This window comes from Balaenoptera ricei, chromosome 5 (genome assembly GCF_028023285.1).
Source record: "Balaenoptera ricei isolate mBalRic1 chromosome 5, mBalRic1.hap2, whole genome shotgun sequence".
In the NCBI taxonomy this organism is placed as follows: domain Eukaryota; kingdom Metazoa; phylum Chordata; class Mammalia; order Artiodactyla; family Balaenopteridae; genus Balaenoptera; species Balaenoptera ricei.
In genome coordinates this window covers 96022922-96046239 of record NC_082643.1, presented here as the reverse complement: position 1 = coordinate 96046239, position 23318 = coordinate 96022922, and positions in this window count along the sequence as shown.

The window sequence follows — 23318 nt, the reverse complement described above, 5'->3', positions numbered from 1 at the left end:
AGTGCTTGGAACCATGGTGATAAATGGGAACTATTCACCTGCTCAGGAGTTTGAAACTGCTATTTAGTGAGATCTACACAATAATTTAACACATGCCATGCAGCACTTGGAAATGTAAAAAAAAAAAAAAAATTATTTATCACTGGCAAAGCTTAGGGTCAAAGCATTCACCTGTGACTCAGCTGATCCTTGCAGCTACTGATTTTTAAGTATGTCTTTATCAGGAAGAACATAGAGATTTATTATTCCAGGGGCTATTTAAGGGAAAGACCTTGAGCATTTTTGCAATGAAAGGTTCCTTTTCATTTTCCTAGAAATTTGGTATCATGGGTAGTGGGGGCAAATAGGTGTGACTTCTGAGCAGAGCAGAGGAAGAGACAAAGCTAATGCTGGCAGTTCAAAAATCAGAAACAGAACAACATGGCAGAAAAGTGGGAATGGTAGCCAGCTTGAGTAACGGTGATCTAGTATGTATTTTATATTTGAGGTCATCTATATTTTTGTTCTAGTATTAGTAGTTCTCTATAATTATACCACTACTATTACAACTGAAATTACTACTACTACCACCACTACTAATCAATTATTGAAAACTCACAATGTGCTATTCTTCAGTAAATTCATTCCAGAAATAAGTATCTAATCTCTGCTATGTGTGTTAAATCCTGAATACACTTTAATGTGGATTTGCTTTTACAGTGCTGAGTGCTTTTGGTAAGTAAGCTGTTTCGTATGTCTACCTTTCAGGTCTTGAAGATGTAACCGTAGGTTGTTATTATTTCCATTTAACTAGTACATATTTTCATAGAAGATAGAGGACAAAATGTACAGTGAAACATTACATGTGCATATGTGGGGCAAACAAGTAGCAAGTGATTAGGACAACCTGGAAGAGGTTTACAAGGTTACATGAGAGGAACAACAGTATCCTCTTCCTTCTAATACATCCTGAGCAGAACAACAAGAACAACCCTCAATGAGGCACAAATTTTATTGATTCAATTAGCATCCATTGTGCTAACAATAGTACTATGGGCTTTTTAAATTGTTTTTTTATTCTGAGAAAAGTATAGAAAATGTATCACGTCCTTTTGTAAGAAATGATACAGAGAGATCCTGAGTATCCTTTACCCAGTCTCCTCTGATGATGACATCTTGCAAAACAATAGTGCAATATCACAACCAGGATGTTTATATTAATACAGTCAAGATATAGAACATTTCTATCACCACAGTGATCAGTCATATTTTCTTTTTGTAACCGAAACCTTTTTTTTGCATCACCAAATATTCCTTAACCCATGACAACCACTAATCTGTCCTAAATTTCTATAATTTTGTCATTTCAAGAATGCTATACAAATGGAATCATATACTATGTAACCTTTTTGGTATTGGCTTTTCTCACTGAGCATAATTCTCTAGAGATTCATCCAGGTTATTTTGTGTATCAATGGGCCATTCCTTTTGATCGCTGAGTCACAGCTCCATGGTATGGATGCACAACCATTTAACCATTCATCCATTGAAGAACATCTGGTTGTTTCCAGTTTTGAGCTATTAAAAATAAAGCTGCCATCAACATTCACATATAGATTTTTGCAGGAACATAAGTTTTCATTTCTCTGGAATAAATGCCCAAGATGGCAATTACTGAATAGTGGGTAATCACAGATTTAGATTTTTAAGAAGATGCCAAATTATTTTCAGACTGCATCATTTTACATTCCCACCCACCACATATGAATGCTCCCGTTTTCCCACATACTCTCCATCATTTGGTATTGTCGTTATTTTTAAAATTTTATTCATTCTAATATGTGTGTACTGATATCTCACTGGAATTTTTTAATTTGCATTTTCCTAATGGTAACTGATGTTTAATATCTTTTCATGGGCTTATTTACCATCTGTATATTCTCTTCAAGTGTAATGTTTCTTCACGCCTTTTCCCCACTTGTTAATTGGATTGTTTGGGGTGTTTTTACAGTTGAGTTTTGAGAGTTCTTGTATATTCTAGATACTAGTTTTTTGTTCTATATGTGATTTTAAAAATATTTTCTCCAAGTCTGTATCTTGTCTTGTCATCCACTTAACAGGCACTTTCACAATGCAAAAGGTTTTAATTGTGAAGAAATCCAATTTATCGATTCTTCCTTTTTTGTATGTTTTTGGTATTAAGTCTACGAATTCTTGCCTAGACATAGATCCTAAAGATTGTCATCTATTTTTTCCCAAGAGTTTTATAAATTTACATTTTATATGTAAGACTGTGATTCTTTTTGTTAATTTTGCATAAAATGTAAGATTTTGCTTGAGGTTTTTTTTTTGCCTAAAAATATTCTAGCACCATTTTTGAAAAGGCTATCTTTCCTCTGTAAAGTTTATTCTGTACTTTTGGTAAAAGTCAGTAAGGCATATCTGTATGGATCTGCACCTGGGTTCTCTATTCTCTTCCATCGATTGATGTGACTAACCTTTTGCTAATACCACACCCATGGTTACTCCAGCTATACAGTAAGTCTTGAAATGAAGTAGAGCAATTCCTCCCAAATTATTCTTTTTTTTTTCAAACTTGTTCATCTATTCTAGTTCTTTGCCTTTCCATATAAATTGTAAAATATTTTTGTCTATGTCTACAAAAATCTTGCTGTGATTTTGACTGGAATTGCATTAGACCTGTATATCACGTTGGAGGGGGTTAACACTTTTACTTATGTGGGTCTCCCCATCATAAATACTGTACATGTTTCTCCATTTTTTATAGATTTTCTTTGATTGTTTTAATCAACGTTTTGTAGTTTTTATCATACAAGAGCTGCAAATGCTTTGTAATATTTAAGCCTAAGTATTTAATTTTTAAAATGATTGTATATTAGATAAGATTTTACATTTTTCCATGTGTTAATTGCTATATAGAGAAATATAATTGATTTTTGTATGTTTATCTTATACTGTATGATCTTGCTAAACTTACTTATGAGTTCTATGAGTTTTGCAATAGATCCTGAAAGAATTTTCATGGAGATGATGAGGTCATCTGCAAATAGAAACAGATGTATATCTTTCATTCTGAGTCTGTATTCCCATTAATTTCCTTTTTCCAGCCTTACTGCATTTGCTAGACCTTCTAGCACTGTACTGAATGAGAGGGTTGAGAGAAAACTCCTTGCCTGGCTTCTGATCTTCACCATTGACTATCATGTTAGCTATAGGGATTTTATAGATGTCCTTAATCAAGTTGAGGAAGTTTTTCTCTATTCCCATTTTTCTGAGACTCCTAACATGATAGAGAGTTAAAGTTTGTCAAATGTTTTTCAGCACCAATTGATATGATCATGTGCTTCTTCATATTCAGCCTGTCTGTATTGTGGATCACATTGAATGGTTTTTCAATTTGAAGCAGTCATATGTCTCTGGAATAATCCCACTTAATTATGGTGTATGTTTTGTATATTATTTTCATATATTAATGAATTCTATTTACAAATTCTAAAAATTTGTTAAAGATTTAGTGTATATATTCATATATATTCATTTTCAAAGTGATCAGTAGTTCTCTTCTTATAATATTTTTGCCTTGTTATCTATGCTTGGTATCAGGGTAATACTAGCTGCATAAAATGAATCAAAAGTGATCTATCCTCCTCTGCTTTCTGAAGGAAATTGTGTTGAATTTCTGTAATTCTTCTTTAAACATTTGTTAAATTTCGAACACCAGGGTCACTAGATGTCTTTTATAAGAGTTTTTTAGCTATAAATTAAATTTTCTTAATAAAGGGATATTCAAATTATTTATTTCCTATTGGGTGATTTGTGATAGTTTGCATTTTTTAAGAAATTGGTCCATTTCATCTGTCAAATTTTTATGTGTAAAGTTGTTTTTAGTATTTCCTTATTAACATTTTGATGTCTGCAGGATCTGTATTTTTATCCTCTGCTTTGTTTCTTATATTGTTCATTCTTGTCTTTTCTTTTTTTGTCTGTCTTGCTAGAGGTTTGTCAATTTTATTAATCTATTCAAATAATAAGGTTTTTGTTTCCTTGATATTTTCTATTGTTTTTCTTGTTAAAGTTTCATTGATTTCCGCTCCTATCTTTAGTATTTTCTTTCTTCTGTATGCTTGGGGTTTATTTTGTTCTCGTTTTACTCAGCTTTTGAATTATTGATTTGAAACATTCCATTTTTCTAAAATATGCATTTAGTGCTTTAAATTTCCCTCTCAGTACTACTTTAACTGTGTCTCACAAGTCCCATTACATTGTTTTTCATTTTCATTTAATTCAATTTGTGTTTTTGTTTCCCTTCAGAATTCTTCATTGATCCATGGATTATTTAGAAATGTGCTGTTTAGTTTGTAAGTATTTGGAGATAGTCCTGTTATCATTCTCACTGAATTCTAGTTTCATGATTCTGCAGTTTATGACTTTTGCCAAATTTGTGAAATTTTTAGCCATTATTTTTTTCAAATAAATTTTCAGCTTACCTTTTTCTCCTCTCCTTCTAGGACTTTGATCACACAAATATAAAATCTTTTTATATAGTTTCACATGTCTCTGAGATTCTGTTTTGTTTTCTTTTCAGTCTATTTTTTCTCAGTTGTTCAGTTTGAGTAATTTCTATTATGCTATCGTCAAGCTCACTGATTCTCTCCATTTTACTGTTGAGTCTATATATTGAAATTTTTAAAACTTTTGGCTACCATATTTTTGAGTTCTAAAATTACATTTGATTCCTCTTTCTATCTTCTCTTTACTTGCTGAGACTTTCTAATTTTTCATTTATTTCAAGCATGTCCATAATTTCTCATTGAACCATTTTTATGATAGCTGCTTTAAAACTCCTTATCAGATCACTTTAATATCTGTGTCTTGTCATTGTGGCATCTGTTGATTGTCTTTTCTTATTTATTTAGAGATCTTCCTGATTTTTTTCTATGACAAGTGATTTTTTTAATTGAAATCTGGATGTTTTAATATTATGGTATAAGACTCCAGGTCTTATTTATACCTTTTTTTAAAACTGAAGTACAGTTGGCTTACAATGTTGTGTCAATCTCTGCTGTATAGCCAAGTGACTCAGTTTTAGACATATATACATTCTTTTTTTAATATTCTTTTCCATTATGGTTTATCCCAAGAGATTGGATATAGTTCCCTGTGCTATACAGTAGGACCTTGTTATTTATCCATTCTAAATGTAATAGTTTGCATCTACCAAACCCAGATTCCCAGTTCATCCCTCTCCCTCCCCCCTTCACCTTGGCAACCACAAGTCTGATCTCCATGTCTGTGAGTCTGTTTCTATTTTGTAGATAGGTTCATTTGTGCCATACCTTAGATTCCATATATTAGTGATATCGTATGGTATTTGTCTTTCTCCTTCTGACTTATTTCACTTAATATGGTAATCTCTAATTACATCCATGTTGCTGCAAATGGCATTATTTTGTTCTTATTTATGGCTGAGTAGTATTCCACTGTATATATGTACATCCTCTTTTAGATCTTTTTTTTTTTTTTTTTAATTTATTTTTGGCTGCGTTGGGTCTTCGTTACTGCGCACGGGCCTTCTCTAGTTGTGGCGAGCAGGGGCCACTCCTCACTGCAGTGCGCGGCCCTCTCATTGCAGTGGCTTCCCTTGTTGCGGAGTACAGGCTCCAGGCACGCAGGCTTCAGTAGTTGTGGCACACAGGCCCAGCAGTGTGGCTCGCGGGCTCCAGAGCGCAGGCTTAGCAGTTGCGGAGCATGGGCTTAGTTGCCCTGTGGCATGTGGGATCCTCCTGGACCACGGCCCGAACCCGTGTTCCCTGCATTGGCAGGTGGATTCTTAACCATTGCGCCACCAGGGAAGTCCCTAGATCTTATTTATACCTTTTATTTAAGAGGTCTCCTCTGTCATGGATTCTGTGGGAAAGGGGAGACACTGCCTCTTTACTGCCCCCTGGAGATGGAATTCTATGTTATCATTTAAGCTTCCATTGAAAGCCAGTGGGAGAGTGTTACCTATTATTGCTGGGCTCAGGTGGGAGTACAGCTCTCCACTAGCCTCTGCTGCACTGTCCTGTATGGTAGCATGCCAGGAGCCTCATGACTGTTCCCCAGGAAGTCTACACTGACATGACCAGAGAGTAGACTGCTTACTGCTGGGTGGTGGTGAAAGTCCTAACTCTCCACTAGGCCTCCCCTGATACCAATCCACAAGGAGAGGGCACAACATTACTTCTGAATGGGAGGTGAAAGTCCAGGCAAGCTTTCCACTTGGTCTCCACAAACATCATGGGAAGCGTCATCATTACTGCTCAGTGAGGGTGAATATCCCACCTGCCCACTCTGTGATACCATCCCAGCAGAGTGGGATGGTATCACAGAGTGTGTGTGTGTGTGTGTGTGTGTGTGTGTGTCTGTGTCTGTGTCTGTGTGGGTTTTGGCTGGAGTAGAGCAGTTATTTTCCTAAAGTTTTCTGCCTTGCTGTACTCCCCCTTTCCTGTTTCCTTGACTAAAGAAAGTGGGTTTTTCTTAAGCCCATTTTTTGATCTGTACTTGTTAGTGTTTCTGGGTTGCTGGCTTCTCCAGCATCCAGTCTTGGCTATATGAGGTACAAAGAAAATCCAAGGATACACTGCCATATCATTCCTTTGGTTCCAACATCCCTAGCTGGTTTCTTATCTTCTCTCTACCTTTCAGAGTCTCTCTCTAAATATAATATAGTATAGTATAATATATTATGACTTTATGATTTTATTTCTTACATTTATTCAACAAATATTTATTGCAACACCTAGTAAGTGCCGGTGATACAAGTGACTAAAATAGTTTCTATCTTCAAGGTGACTACAGTATAGTGAGGAAGACAGATGTAAATGATACTTCAAAAAATTATCAGTTAATTACAATTAAACTAAGCTGTACCATATAAACTAGCATATGAGCAAATATAGGAAACCTAACCTAAATATAGGAAACTTAGTTTTACACATTATTTTGTACAATATACATGTATTAATTATAAATACTATATGAAACATAAAAAGAGCATATTTTTTCCATACAGTCATGGAATAGAGTACTAACATTTATCATTTGAAATACATAAACATGAGGCAAATAGAAGAGTATTATATCCAGTGCCTAATAAACTTATTATGTAATGACAGTTGAAAAAAGGCTCATGAATGTCAAATCACAAATTTGGAAGTTGAGGATATTTCTGGGTGGTACATTCCTACGTTTTTGAGATTATTATAATGAATGACAACTCCATTCTCTCCCAGATTACTGACACAAATAAGACAGAATTCCAGGCTGAGTGTACTTTGATTATACTCCAGTATGGTGATTCTTAGGGTATTTGTGCCTATGAAAGTTTTCAGTGACATTGTGCTATTTCATTATGGAAAGTTCAGCTACTTTATTTGTCTTTGGATTGGGCTGACTTCATTGTCTACCATCATCCAAAGAACATACTGACATTTTTAATCTGATGGACTGCTGAGAAACCACAGCAGGATATAGACCAACCCATCAAAAGTGAATTGAGGATTTCATTGATGTGGAGAGCTAATTATGTGACTATGGGGAGTGGGACACTGATTGAAATCCATATGACTCTTTAGAGCTCACTCTGTGGGCTAGCTCCCGAGAGGAATAGTAAATGAAAGCGACTTGTTCTCTGCCCTCACCAAGGTGCTGCCTAGTCCTTCTCTGTTAGAAGTCAACTACAGAGACCCTTCTCCCTCCCCCAAAGTGAAGAGTTCAGAGAAGGGCAGGAGTGCTCTCTTTCACAGATCTTGAAGCAGTCTCCATTTTACCTTAAGAAGATGCTGAGAACATGTCTTTAGATACTTTACTAAACATATTGACTGTCTCTATATTTTCTCTAAGCTTATCTCGTGCTTGACTATTTTAGAAATAACACCAACCACTTATATGTATATATATGCATGTATGTGTGTGTGTGTATATGTATGTGTGTGTATGTGAATAGATATGAATATATAATGTATAAGTTAGTATATGTTTGTACATATAGTTTATTTAAATTCCCTAAGAACAGATTAATGCCACAAAGTTATGGTAAAGGTTACTAAACATAGAAGACCCAGGTTTCAATTCCATTTCTGTGACCTGAGCAACTGATGTGTTGTAAAGATTTCATAAGAAGTACCTATTACTATGCTTTTTAAAGAGGTAATCAGTAAATGTTGATATTGAACATGTTCCTACCTGATATCCACCGTATGCTTGACCTTCCTCATCTTTATTGAGCCTGAGAAGTTCTCCTAAGTGCACTATCTGTTTTCATCTACCTCATAAGGCTCTCTTTTGGCCTTTACACCATGTCCAAATATTTGGCTTTAATTCATACTTCTTGGAGTAGGAAATCCCTGGCTCTCCACTCCCAAACATATATTTTAGGATGACTGATCCTTACTTCTGTTCTCAATGCTCACATTCTTGACTGAACCAGCTCTATTGTGTCTCCAGGTCAAATTCTGCCATTTTTTCAAAGCATATCAAGGGACTTTTAGGAAAGAGAAGTAACATTTCACTTGGACATCAATTAAGTGCCAAACAAGACATTGAGTTATATATTTTATGGGCATTACCTCTTTTAATTCTCACAAACTTCTTATCTTGGTATTACCATATCCACTTTTAGAAATGAATAGACGCTCAAAATAATTACTCATATAAAGTCTCATATCTGTAATATGATCAAATCAGAACTCAAATTTTGGTTTCCCTGACCTCAAAATGCTTTAAATTCTTATCCCCTACCATAGTGCTTCTTAAAATCAAATGATGACTTAGTCTCTTTTAAAGGAGAAATATTCTGGTAGACACTGATTGGTGATTTAAATTATGATCTTGATAACATTACTTCTTAAATACAAAAGGTAGAACTATAAATTTTGTGCAACTCCCAAACCGAAAGATATCTCCATTGGATGTTAAAGAACCTTCCTAAACTTACCATGTACAAAATTGACCTCCTAATGTTTCACTCTATTCCCACACCTACTCTTTCTGGAGTCTTTCCTATTTTGGTTAATGACAATTGTATTCCTCCAGTATTTCAAGTGAAAAATATTGATGCCATCTAACTCCTCTTTCTCTGGTTGCCCACATCCAGCCCATCAGCATATCCTGTTAGCTTTATTACCCTTAAAATATATTCTGACAGTAAGCTTTTCTCACAATCCCCACTGCTCCCATCCTGGTTCAGATCACTGTTACCTTCCACTTAAAGTAGGTTCCCTACGTGGCTGTTTGCTTTTATTCTTGATGCCTTTAAGTTCATTTTCAACACAGTAGTCCAAGGAATTCTAGCTAAACTAAATCAGTTCACAACATTTCTCTGCTACAATGAGCCCAATGGTTTCCACCGGACTCTGAACAAAAGCCAAAATCCTTCCCAAGATTTACAAGGCCCTACTTAGCATGAGTGCTGTTTTTACCTCAAATGTTATCTCATTTTATTCTCTCCCTTATTTAGATCTCTCTGGCCACATGGACCTGATCACTCTTGTCAAATACACAAGCATGCTCTTGCCTTAGGGTGTTAGTATCTTCTATTCCCCTCTGCCAGAAGTGCTCTTCCCTAGTTATCTACATGGACACCACTCAGATCTTCAATGGAATTTCACCCACTCCAGGAGACCTTTCTTACCACATTATTTAAAATTGCAAGTGTTCTCAACTCTCCCCTGTCCTCTTCCTTATTTTATCTTTCCTCCTTTTCACTAATCAATGTCACACTCTGAATATTTTACATATTCATATTGGTGACTGTCTCCTCTTTCATTGCAGTAAAAAACTATACAAAGTCAAGGAGTTTTGTTGGTTCACTGCTATATTTTTAGTAACTAGATGATTGATTTGTACATAGCAAGATGATAAATAATTGCTGAATTTAAGAATAAATTTGAATTAATGAACTGCAAAATCAATAAAATAATTAAATATTATATTAGTTTAATGTTATAGATTAATTTTATGATATATATTATGTTAATTTGTTGCAACTAATTTGCTGATATTACATTTAGTAATAGAAACATATTTGTTTGTTTTTGTGCTTCATTTGTTTTCAAATTGATTCTTTTGAATTTGAGTGTGCAGAATCATAATTTTAGTCTCCATCATAATCACCTCTTTTAATTTTCTCATTAAAAATGAATTTTTTTATTTTGATGGGCCAATCAGTATAATAGTACACCTCAAGCTATAATATGTAAAAATGAAACACATTTTTTGCATATTTGCTATTCCACTTATTGCCAATAAAGTTTGGATAATTGGCATATAAAAGATGAAAAATGTCCCCCAAGCATCAACTTACCATGTGAATATGGCACAGAGAGCACCCATTGTTTGGTGACCCCATGCTCTAGGATGTGCACAGACTCGCTTTTCACCTGTGACTCTTTTCTATTTGGACTCTTGTGAAACCTGTCTTACCATGCCAAGAGAAGTTTTCTGTCCTTTACCTCTTGTGAAGGTGATTGTAAACACAACACAAGCATGGATAATAAAAATGCATGTCAACACTCAATTACAAGGATGTCATACAGGTGACTTAGAATATGCTTATACTTTTTGTTAAGATCATTATCCAAATGAAAATAGAAAATTCATAACTTCTCCAAGAAGTAGAGAATATGTCTGCAGACCCCCAGGATCCACAAATCACAGTTTAAGAAACATTCCTTATACCGCAAAGATTTTACAAGACAAAGTATGATGAATGACACATGGAAATATTACAGTAGAATCAACTGAGAGACATTCAATTTATGAAAAAGGGCAGACTTTTTTAAAAAGTGACATCTGTGCTAGGGCCAATTTAGCAAGGTGGAAAGTGAAGGGGAAGTTAATTCAGGTAGAGAAAATTGCATGGGCAAAGGATTAAAAGCAAGAAAGTCCTAGGTTTCTCAAGAAACTTTAAAAACCTTTCCTCCACTGGAAAGCAGCATACAAGAGTGAGATTAATGTAGATTCGCATGAAGGGATAATCTGGATATTAGATATGTTGAGAAATAATGGTAGCCAATAGATATACAGTAACCTCTACATCTGCCAGGCACTAAGTGCTTTACACATAGTAACCTGTCTAATCTGTATAGTAACCATTTGAAGTATGTGTGTTCTCATATTCTCTTCTTTACTGAGTCTGAGAAAGGTTCAGTAACTTTCTCAAGGCCACACAACTGGACAGATTCCATAGTTTGATTCCGGAATCCATGTTTAACCACTGTGTTCCAGACCTCTAAGTATATAGCTCAGTGCCTATCAAGGATTAGAACCCCATAGAACACAATAAATTGTTGAGTATTGATGTAGCAGAAAAATTGCAGAAAACTTTCAGGAGTAGGCAGCAATAGTTTGCAATAAAGCTCTCCTGAATGTTAATAAAATATCTCACACCTTCAGTTTTCACAGAGTTACCAAAGATCTTTTACATTCTAACAAACTGCATAATAATAAGGTGTGTTTCTCATTTCCTTGTTTCTGTTACCATCCTTTGACCTCCCGCTGCTTCTCAACAGTCACCTCATCAGAGCTTTTCCTTTCATTTCAAGCCCTATAACTCATCTGACTGCTCATTTATCTTTTTTTTCAAGAACTAAATATTTAAGTAGCTTGTGCCCCATGAATCTGATGTAAGAAATTGTTGGCCTTCAATAATCTCCTGAATGCTAAAACTGATCTAGGAAAACTGGAAAAATCATGTTAAGATCTTTCTTTCCAGTGTTCTTCACCTTCAGGAGCATAAGGAACACTTAGATTAAAATGTTCAAAATTACCAAGAAACAAAAGTCATCCATAAAAGCCAAAGTGGTTTTATTTTTATTCTTAGTAAATAATTTACACGTCTTTACGTATTCTTTCATTTGCCAACTAGAATGAAAAACGGGAGGTCCTTGATGCCTAAATTAAAATTCATTTTAATTTTAATAAATATGGCATGGATATTTTTTGTTCTTCTCCAAACATTCTCTTTACTAAAACATGCAGTCTAGTAACTGATCAAAGCACTATTTCTAGGTGACACACCAAATATAAAGACATTTCATATAACCTTGTAATATGTATCTGAATGGTAGTGTATAGATATTTAAAAATACCAAGTCACTTAATATTTAGCTTAAATTCTGCTAAATCAATTTAGACCATAATATGAAAATGTATTTCCTTCTGATAAAAAAGTTTTTTCTTACTTGAAAAAATAAAGTGGAATATGTGTTATTTCTCTTTGTGTTTAAGTGAAGGTAGGGAAAAATGTGAGAAGTAGTAACATAGTACAATCTATATGTTTATAATAACTCTGGATTATCAAGAAAATTGCATATATTGTTAATATTCTATCTTACAAAAGCACATTTTTAATGATTGTTATTGGAATCATTAAATATTTTTAATTATTGAAAGAATAATAAGTTTCATTCACCAAGAGCATCTGCAATAAAAGCAATCCTTGGTCAATGCTGTGTATGTGATCTGTGCAGTAGAATTGAGAATGGTAGCATTAGATAGTCCTTCAGATATAAGAATGACTCCACACTTGGTGGGGATCAAGATGATAAAATGTAGCTATTCCAAGCTAAACAGTGGTTATATTAATGTATTCAATACTTTATTTAAAGTATGTATCGAGTCCAGCCACTATTTAGTGCTGGAAATAACACTATTTGGTACTGGAATGAATGAAAAAAGCAATACAAACAAGTATTCACTGACTTTGTGGAATTTTTATTTGTTGGGGGGGGACTAGATAATAAATGAATAAACATGCAAATATATAAATTATGTTCAGATCCTCTGTGTAGTATCATAGAGAAGACTGGGAAACTGGAAATCTAGGTTGTAATGTAAATGGAGGGGAAAGAGTACATTAAAAACCTAAACAAAATTAAACGCTTACCCCCCTAATTATTACCCATATGAACCTGGGAAAACTTTTACATTCCTTGGGCTTCTTTTCTTCACATATAATGTGAAGATATTACACTGATCTCTAAGAACTCCTCCACTGTGTAGGATATTAAAATCCTTGCCTTGAGAAAATCAAGGGGACATTTTCCAAAAGGAATAGATTGCCTTCTCACCCAAATGGCATCATTGCCTCCACTAAAATGTTCAAGGTTATAATCCATCTAAATTGAAGAAAGCCCAAGCATGAAAGAAGAATCAGACTTTCAGTCAGGATGACAGATGAAAATCCTCTCAATTAGCTTTACTCCAGACACCATGAAAACCAAACCAAAAAAAAAACAAAAAAAATAATCTGCAAATTCAAAGAGAATGGAGACAACAGCATCCAATTTTTCCAGGCTGCAGAGTATGTGATTAGCAGGCCAAGAAAGCTGAGCTCTAAATGAGAACTTAAGAAAGCTGATAAGCAACTGGGCTTACTGAAACATACACAAAAGATTCATAAATTGTTGTCACCTAGTGCCTTGAAGAGGGGTGACGTTAGGGGTGAAAACTGGAAGACAGACAGAAATTCCATTTAAGAATCCTACCTCCCCATACACATCTAATTCCCCACTTTGAGCAATCAGAAGACAGACTTACCAAGTTCTGGCAAAAGATGAGAGGGTTATTTATTGTAAAAGATATTTTAAAAAAGACTCTGGAATGGGGGCCTAAGCATAACTGAGGAAAAATGTGTTAAAAAGAAAACAAGCTGGGGCTTCCCTGGGGGTGCAGTGGTTGAGAATCCACCTGCCAGTGCAGGAGACACAGGTTCAAGCCCTGGTCCGGGAAGATCCCACATGCCACAGAGCCACTAAGCCTGTGCGCCACAACTACTGAGCCCGCGTGCCACAACTACTGAAGCCCACATGCCTAGAGCCCGTGCTCCACAACAAGCCACTATGATGAGAAGCCCGCACACCACAAGGAAAAGTAGCCCCTGCTGGCTTCAACTAGAGAAAGCCCGCGTGCAGCAACGAAAACCCTACGCAGCCAAAAATAAATAAATAATTTAATTAAATAAATTTTTAAAAAAAAGAAAACAAGCAATTTAGTGAGAGTATATATCCTGAATGTAGAGACCCCTAGACCTCTTCTCTAAAATTACTTCTTGATCCAACAATCTCATTTTAAGGAATTGTGTTCATATAAATAAATAAAAATACAAAAGATATATTAATATTATATCCATATTATGGAATATTAGAAATCTATTTAAATGATTTATTAAATTTATAATCAATACAGCAAGAAATAACCCCTTACAAATTTTAAGTGAAAAAAAGTTATTTTTTAGAAGAATACCTTTAGAATGCTCTTACTGGTTAAAAAAAAGGGGGGGAGAAAGAAACAATTCCTCGATATGTAGCATGTAGCCTGTATATCTGTATAGTTATGTAAATATGCAAAATAACGTGAAGCAATACCTTGAAAATTGTTGATTTCAGTACTATTGTCAACCAAATGGACACAAAGGCTTGTCCTGCATATAATACCCAGCACAATGCTAATGATCTACAAGACAGATTTTCATGTCCTCATCATACATATTACAGATACTTCTGTTTCAGCACCTATAAACTTTGATTAAACTTATATGTTTACTTATCTTCTATCTACCCAATATTCTATAAATTAGATTGAACCATATGAAATTGTCCGTATTTAACCATTTTGACCTACACAAAATATATTTCGCATTTTTTAGCCTATGATTTATCTGTTTGTTTCTTTATTTTACTCTGGGATAAAGGAAATTCCCTGAGGACAGATATTTTGTTTCTTTGGTTCTCTTATCCCTTGTGCTGAAATACTGAGTGACTGATAGTGGGCATTGGAAAGAGTTTTTTAAATTTGTGTATGAGTAAATAATGTAGCATGTATCACTTTTCTTTTTTAAATAGGAAATAATATATATTCAAATGTCAATTTTTAAAGATCTCTAATAACATTTTTTTTAAACATCTTTATTGGAGTATAATTGCTTTACAATGATGTGTTAGTTTCTGCTTTATAACAAAGTGAATCAGTTATACATATACATATGTTCCCATATCTCTTCCCTCTTGCGTCTCCCTCCCTCCCACCCTCCCTCTAATAACAATTTTATTCCTCTTTAAACAAATAGTTGTTTAGAATGTAAAATTGATGGTTTAATTTCGAAGGATTATTGTTTTCTTTACACATTTGTACCTAATTTCCAGTTTTACAATGTTATCAAAAATATGGCCTGTAAAATTTTATTCTTTTACAAATTTTGTCCAAATATATGACTAAGTTTTATAAAATTTGGTGCACTTAAGAAAACATGTAGTTTTCTTGTAGGGTATCCAATTAATGTATGTCTATTATTTCAAGTTTATTAACTGAATTATTTGAATTTTTATCAACCATAGGTTGATGATGTTGCTTCCTACTACAATTGAATCTGTTTTTATCAACTTATATTTTTAAATAGGTTGTTGATATTCAGAAAATTTATAACCATTAAGTATCTAAGATAAATTATTTTTTATCAATAAATAATGACCCTTTGTTCTGTTCAAAAAAAAAATCTCCTATTTTTGAAATTTGAAATTAGTTTCTAATTTTTAAATTATCTTCTTATAATTGAAATGATGAAGACTGCACAACCAGACCTTAAAAATTCTTGTATATATTTTTATCCAACATCTATCTCTATGTTTTTCCCAGTGATCTTTAACTACAGTAAAAATTACAATGTATGAAAGTCGAATGAAGTGGCACTGACTTATATCCAGTCGACAGGGCAAATGAACTGCATAACTATTCTTATAAAATTTAAATTTTAGTTTGGATACAAAACAAAACAGAGCAATCCTTGATCTTTTTTTGGTATTTGATTTAGTTCCAGATCTTCAAAGTGTAAGCTTGCTTTCTTCTGTGTCATTAATCCTTCAGAAAGAAAAACGAGAGAGTAGAAAAGAAAATAAGATTATTTTTTTAAAATACACATGTAACTCTATATATTGATATATATACATATATATACAAACATACATAATATACATATGTACATATATATAAACCGGAGTGTGTGTGTTTGTTTGTATATATACATATGTGGAGAAAGAGAGAGAGAGAGGTTGAGATTCATTCTTCATTCACTAGAAGAGAGTGATCTGCTTATTTCCCAGACAAGCGTGGGTCATCTGTTTTTACTTGAATTCAATTAAATTTTCATAATCATTGTTGGAGAGATTTGGTGGAGTACACAACACAGATGACACTATTTATCTTCCTTAAAATTTGCTTAAATGCATGTTATCTGATTTTCCTGTCAACCTGTCCATGGACTTGTCTCTAAACTAAGTTGGGCTAACATATAACTTGAATTATTAGTAGACCTTTGCTATTAACACAAATATTATTCCAACAATAGCGTATCACACTTAAGGCCCAAACAAATCAAGTACATGAATGAATGATTATTTAGAGCTCAGAAAGGAGGCCAAAATTTGCTATTTTACTTTTTTTGGCTTTGATTTTTGTTTTTGTCATAACTTGCTTTGTGCACTACTTAAATCTCAATCCTTTCATAAGAGAAAATTCTTTATCTTTCTCTTTACAGGTGGTGGAAGACTACATAATTTTGCTGAAAAGAAATGGAATCGCAGAACAGAAAGTTATTTTCCATGACAATTACCTAAAATTTTCAGCTATACGTTACCAGGTATAAATCACATATGAACTTTAAAATAGTTTTTCATTGATCAGACTTCAAATATGTAATTTACTATTATTCCTAAGTAAACTATATTTAACGATTATCCCACATTTTAGGCTAGAACTTTGATAGCTTCCTCTTAGTTTGAAACACAAGAAGTAAGCTATGCTGCTCTCCATATTAGTCTTTATAAATCTCCCATCATAAAATAAAAAGCATATCTCTTCCATTCCCTTTGTAGTACATATGTTCACAATCAATTTCTTCATTCTTTCAATAAAAGTTGATTGAGCCCCTAGCATGTGACAGGTACCACTTCAGCCACTAGACATAAGAGCAGTGAAACAAAACAGACGAAAGTCCTGCCTTCATAGGGCTGACATTCTAGCAGGGAGCTCAGATTTATAGTGTGGAAGTTGGTGATAAGTGCTATGGAAACAAAGAAAGCAGGGAAGGAGATGGGCAGGTGGGTGCAATGTTAAGTGGGTTGGTCTGGGAAAACTTCATGGAGAAGGGCCATATAAACAAAGACCTGAAGGAGGTGATAAAAAAAAGAAAAAGCCATTTGAATATCCAGGAAGAGTATGAATGAATATTTGGAGGAGATGACACATTTACTAACACAACTAGTCATCAATTTTCAAATTCTTTGCACCTAAAATTTAAATTTAACAAATACCTTCTATTATCGATATCTAAATAGGACCACTTCAGTTCAATAGGGTAAAACAAGTTTGGTGTGCTTTTCTAGACCTATTTCTCTCTTTCCCAGGAACACTTTCCCCTTCTCCCTATTGATTATTTTCTCCCTTTTCTCTGGTTGAAGTCCACTCTCAGGGAAATATACACAATAGGTTTATTCACACTAGAAGGTATATAGACTGATAAACCTTACAGGTGTAACTGTCTGTCCTCTGGAACGATTGAATTTTTTAAGTAAACCCAAGTTCAAATGAAATAAGTCAGTTTATAGCAGTGACCTTTCAGGAACTGGCAAGAAGTAATAATGCTTCTATAAGGTGTACAGGGAGAAAAACACTGGTTTTTCAGCTGGAAATCTTAGATCTCTTTTTACTAAGTTGTTCATCATGGGCACATTATGTAACCTCACTGAGCCTCAATTTTTCACTTGTAAATACATTAAAGTATTAGATGGAATAACTATGACATCTGCAGCTACAACATTATATATTGATCTCAATTTCTTTTCTATGAGATTCTATAGAAGACATTTTAAAAGGAGGAAAAACAAAGGAAGAATATTTAATTCAGCAATATCAGAGACTGCATTTCTAACTCAATGCCTTCTGTTTCTTAAGTACCCATTAAATGATAACCCTGATTTCAATTGAGGCAATCTTGTAAATATGGTAGCGTACACTAAAAAGTCCCATGACTTTTATGTATTAAAAGTAAAATGAATGCGTGGAAATGTCTGCTGGGATTCACACTGTATACCGTATATATTTTCTAAGTCCACCAACTGCCTCTAAATTTACTATTTATAATTTACCCATTCTTAATTAGCAGGCTGCTCCCCAAGTCAATCCTGCTACAGGCAGAACATGAAGTAGAATATAAGAAAACAAAGTGTTTCTGGTCACTGAAAGCAAGCCATACATATTCATGGTGAAAACAGAAAATCATTTGCCAAACTGTGAATGGTAAATACAAATTAACCTTGTGAGGAAAAGTGTAATATTTGCATTTTCAAGACTTAGATCTCTCTGGGATTAATTAGGTGATCAGTAGGAATTAGAGTTATCACGAACAAAACCTGGCCTTAGATTGCGTGTGTCACTGTATGTGTCGTATTATTCATTATTTTCTCTTTCATTATAATTCTCTGGTCCAATCCACAAAGACTGTGCTACGAACTGATTGATTAAATCTCTCTGTGAAAATATTTTGCCAACTGTACGGGGCTACATAAATAAAACGAGGTTTTATTATTTCTATGTTTGCACAACAGAATAACAAAGAGATCTATTAATGTTCTGGAAGACTCTCCAATTGTAACCCTCTTGTCCATCCCCCCTGTGACCTCCGTGGTGCGACTAGTCAACATTTCCCTTCTGGTAGAATACACAGCTTCTTAACTGTTCTCTCCAGCTCAAGGTTGGCTCCATTCTGGTCCATTCCCACAGTGCTGCCAGAATGAATTTTCTGAGACCCAAATATCATCAAGTCAGATCATTTATAAAGCTCAGCCATGCCTTTTGGATAAAAATCAACTTTCTTAGCTTGCCATAGATTATCTTTGCCCTGCCTACCTCTTCAGACTCATCTCCTGGCATTCAATCTGTCAACAATTCTTGATCAAGCATCAGTTTTATGCCAGGCATGGTTCCAGGCACTGGACATCTCACTCTTTACAGCCTAACTTTATTAAATCACAGACAGCCCCTACGCAGACTGGGGTTTCTAAGGTTTCTGGCCCTTTTCACATTTTTCTTTTCCTGAAGAGACCACTCTTTTTCTCTTCTGCATCATGATAAATGCTTATGGTTTAGGATGCAGCTCAGACATCAAATTCTATGGGAAGACCTCCCTGACTTCATTTTGCCCAGTTCAGTGGCACTCCCAAGGATTTTACCCTGGACCCATTACTGTCATGTCACTTACCACCCTACATTATATCTGTTAACTCTCCTCTTGTCTCTCTCCTCCCTTCAACTTCTTGCCCCAGAAAGCAGGGACTGTGTCTGTTATTTCTGATTTAATAGCGCGTAGTAGAATCTCTGGCGCATTGTAGACGTGAAATAAATATTCACTGAAGGAATTAATGCCAGAGGGAAAAATGCCAGAGGAGTAGAACAACAAAGAGAAGTCATCTGTGTCTCTCAAATTCATAAAACATGTTTTCATTAATTATTAAGATATTTGGGTGAAGGCAGATTTGTGCTTTCTTTTATAATACTTATATCCTGTTAGTTAGCCCTGGGAATTTATTACAGAATTTAATATATCCTGTCATTAGGAATCTACCCTTTTAGTTTATTTTACGAAAAAAAATTATCTTTGAAATCACAAGCTTAAAAAAATCATATATCATGTCTGAAGATTTGTCAGTTTGAAAGACAATTGGGGCCTTTCCTAAGTAGTTCCCCAAAATGCAGGTGAGGACCTATGGTGGGTTGGCGTGTGCCTGACAATAAATTATTGACCAAAGTTTGGAGAGAATCCAAGCCAAAGAGCAAGTTAGGACATCAAAACACATGTCAAATTGTAGGCAATAGTCTACACCAGAGATCAACCAAGTGTGGCCTGCTACCTGTGTATTTAAGGCCATAATCTAAGTTTTTTTTTGTTTTTTGGGGTTTTTTTTACAGTTTTTAAATGGCTACATGATAAATGGTTATCAAAGTACCTCTGTTTTTACCTTTTGATCCACAAAGCCTAGAATATTTACTATGTGATTTTTGACCTGCAAACAGAACAAGTTTGCAGACCCCTGGTCTACTAACAGAGACAAAGAATTTGAACATGGAAAGGAGATGACAGAGATAAGAAGAATACAAACAGAATCTCATTTTTTCTAGAGCAGCCCAATGAATTTAGACATATGTAAAACAGGAACACCTGAAACCACAATGGTGTGTGAAAAAGTTTCTTGACTTATGTTCAAGAATATAGAAAGGGTTCACTTTTTATATATCCAATCAACTAGTTAGTCCTAGAAGAAAGTCTTATTTTAGAAGTTTACCCATAGTCCTGGAAATGGTATAAGGGAATTTGATGGTACAATGATGGTATGAAACATATAAGAAAAAGAGGGAAAAGGTTTTAAGGAAAAAAAGAAAGCCAAAGAACTTTCTAGTCATGAATGTCCCTTCCTAGACATGAATAAAACTGGAAGATTTATTTTTGGCTGGATCCTTGTCTGGAAAAATGTGATAAGGAATGAATGTTTGGTGACCCATGTGAACTGACTTCAATTCACTTTGGACTTCCAAGATCATTGTCAAAAGCTCACACTAATCTCATCCATCCTTCTCCTCGCTCACAATGTGTGCTCACTTAAATTGGACCTCAGATTTATCTGCAATGATAACTGCGTGTCAAATTGATAAATTTTGCAAAAAAGACACTAGACCATGAGTCAAAAATTAAGGCCCATATTGACTAAAGACATGTTAGGAGCTCTGGAGTGAGAAAGTTCCGAAATCTATAGTGCATTCCCTTCCTGTTTTTAAGAAAATGGGAGCATATATAATGGAGTATATAATTGAAGCAATTGTGATTGATGTGTGATGTTCTAAATGGAATATATGGAGAATGATCAGTTTCAAATAGTCCTTAATTTAGGTACCAATGCTATAATCTGCAACTTGTAAAAGGTCCTTTTTGACCTTGTTTTTTTCTTCTTCTTCTATTTAATTGTCTCTCCTCCATATGTTCTTTATATCTCAGAACAAAGTTGAAGGCACTTCTGTAGGAACAGTTACAGGGCTGCATTTTATTCATAACATATAATCATTGATGCCATTCCTTGAGGACCTCTAGTATGTTAGGCTGCATAAGCATTTCTTATTATTACAATAACTTGGCAAATTAGAGTCTCCACTCTTCTTATAAGGAAACTGAAGCTTGGAGAGATTAAGTAACATAACTGTGTTGGACTGTGCATATCACCTTGGATAAGGCTGGGAACCATGCTCCCCAGGATCTTATTCCTTGGATGTCTCCAGGTTAAAACTAGCCAAAAGTGGTACTGACGTGAGACTTGGAAGACAAAGTAAAGCAACAGTCACTTCTCTTAGAAGATGGTTGCAATTAGATACAGTGGTAGACAGACAGCGTTTCTTGCTCTCTACTGATCAAAAGCAACCCCAGCTCACCACCAGATTCTTTGTTGTACACCACAGAGGTGGAAGCTACACAAACGCAATGGCTTCATAGACATGCTACAAGCTCTCTTTCTGTGGCCTCATTTTAATAACCAGATGTGCTTGGCTTCTCAGATTTCTTTGAAAACTCTGGCTTGTCCACCTGTAACAGTGCATCAGAAAGACTGGCTAGTGCTTCTTTCTCTGATAGCTTGACCTCCCTTTCCAGACGTTCACTTCCTCGATTCTTCCCACATTGGTTTGAAGTCTAATTTCTGTAATAATCCTTTCACTCCTATAATGATCACTGTGACTTTGCTCCCTCGTTTAAACTCTGACAGATACACACAACCAAGACCACAGAGAAAATAAGTGAACCTAGGACAGTCACAGCTGAAGTCTATGCTCTTTTGTCCATGGATTGCTGTTTTCAGCCATCTCTATGTTTAAAGATGGCATTATTTAATTTTTTTATTGAAGTACAGTTGATTTACTTTATTATATTACTTTCAGGTGTACAACATAGTGGTTCAATATTTTTATAGATTATACTCCACTTAAAGTTATTACAAAATAATGGCTATATTGACCTGTGCTGTACAATATATCATTTTTGCTTATTTATTCTATACATAATAGTTTGTATCTCTGACTCCCATACCCTTATATTGCTCTTCCTCCCTTCCCTCTCTCCACTGGTAACCATTAGTTTGTTTGCTATATCTGTGAGTTTGTTTCCGGTTTGTTATATACATTAGTTTATTTTTTAGATTCGGCATGTAAGTGATAACATAGAGTATTTTTTGTCCTGATTTATTTCACTAAGCATAATACCATCTAGGTCCATCCATGTTGTTGCAAATGGCAGAATTTCATTCTTTTTTATAGCTGGATAATATTCTAGTGTGTGTGTGTGTATACATATATATATATCACATCTTCTTTATCCATTCATCTTTTGATGGACACTTAGGTTGCTTCCATATCTTAGCTATTCTAAACAATGCTGCTATGAACATTGGGGTGCATGTATATTTTTGAATGAGTGTTTTTGTTTTCTTTGGATATATACACAGCAGTGGAATCGCTGGGTCATAAGGTAGTTCTATTTTTAATTTTTGGAGAAAATAAAGATAGAGTTATTTATTTAAAAACAACAAAGACACAAATATCATGTACTACATTACTTTGTAACACTGTGGAAGAAATCAAAACAAAAGATGCCTATTTCCAGTCCTTTAAAGATGATGGAAAATGTAGTATTCACAGATCACCATAATACAAGGTAACAGGAACTAAAGGTCATAAGAAAAGTGCAGGCAGAGCATTATGGGCCCTCAAAGGTGTAAGAGAAGGTGTGCCACATGGACCCTTCAGAGATAGATGCTCCCTCAGAATTCACACAAAGAGAATAATAGAGGTCAGGAGATGTAAACAAGAAAATGAAGTAATTATGTGACAAGATGAGACATCTTTATTTTTTTAAAATCTGAGTCTGGATTTCCACTAGGTAGAAAGCCACATTTGTAAGAAAAAGGTCTCGTGTTAGAAACTGAACAAATAAGGCTCCCTCAGCTCCCCAAAGGCTGAAGGGCTGATGTGACAAGACTTCAAGAAAGGGGGAGCTATTCTGTATAGTGGAGACAGAGGAATTGAAAACTGGAGGGAGGATGTGGAGTGCAGAGAAATCAGGGAGAGGGGAATGAGGGAGACCAAGACAGGAAGCTAAGGACGAGGGGAGAGGGTGGGGAGAAAACAGGAAAGGAGAAGGAGGTGGAGGAACCAGAGCAAAATAGGGAGGGAAAGAGGAAAGAAGAAGG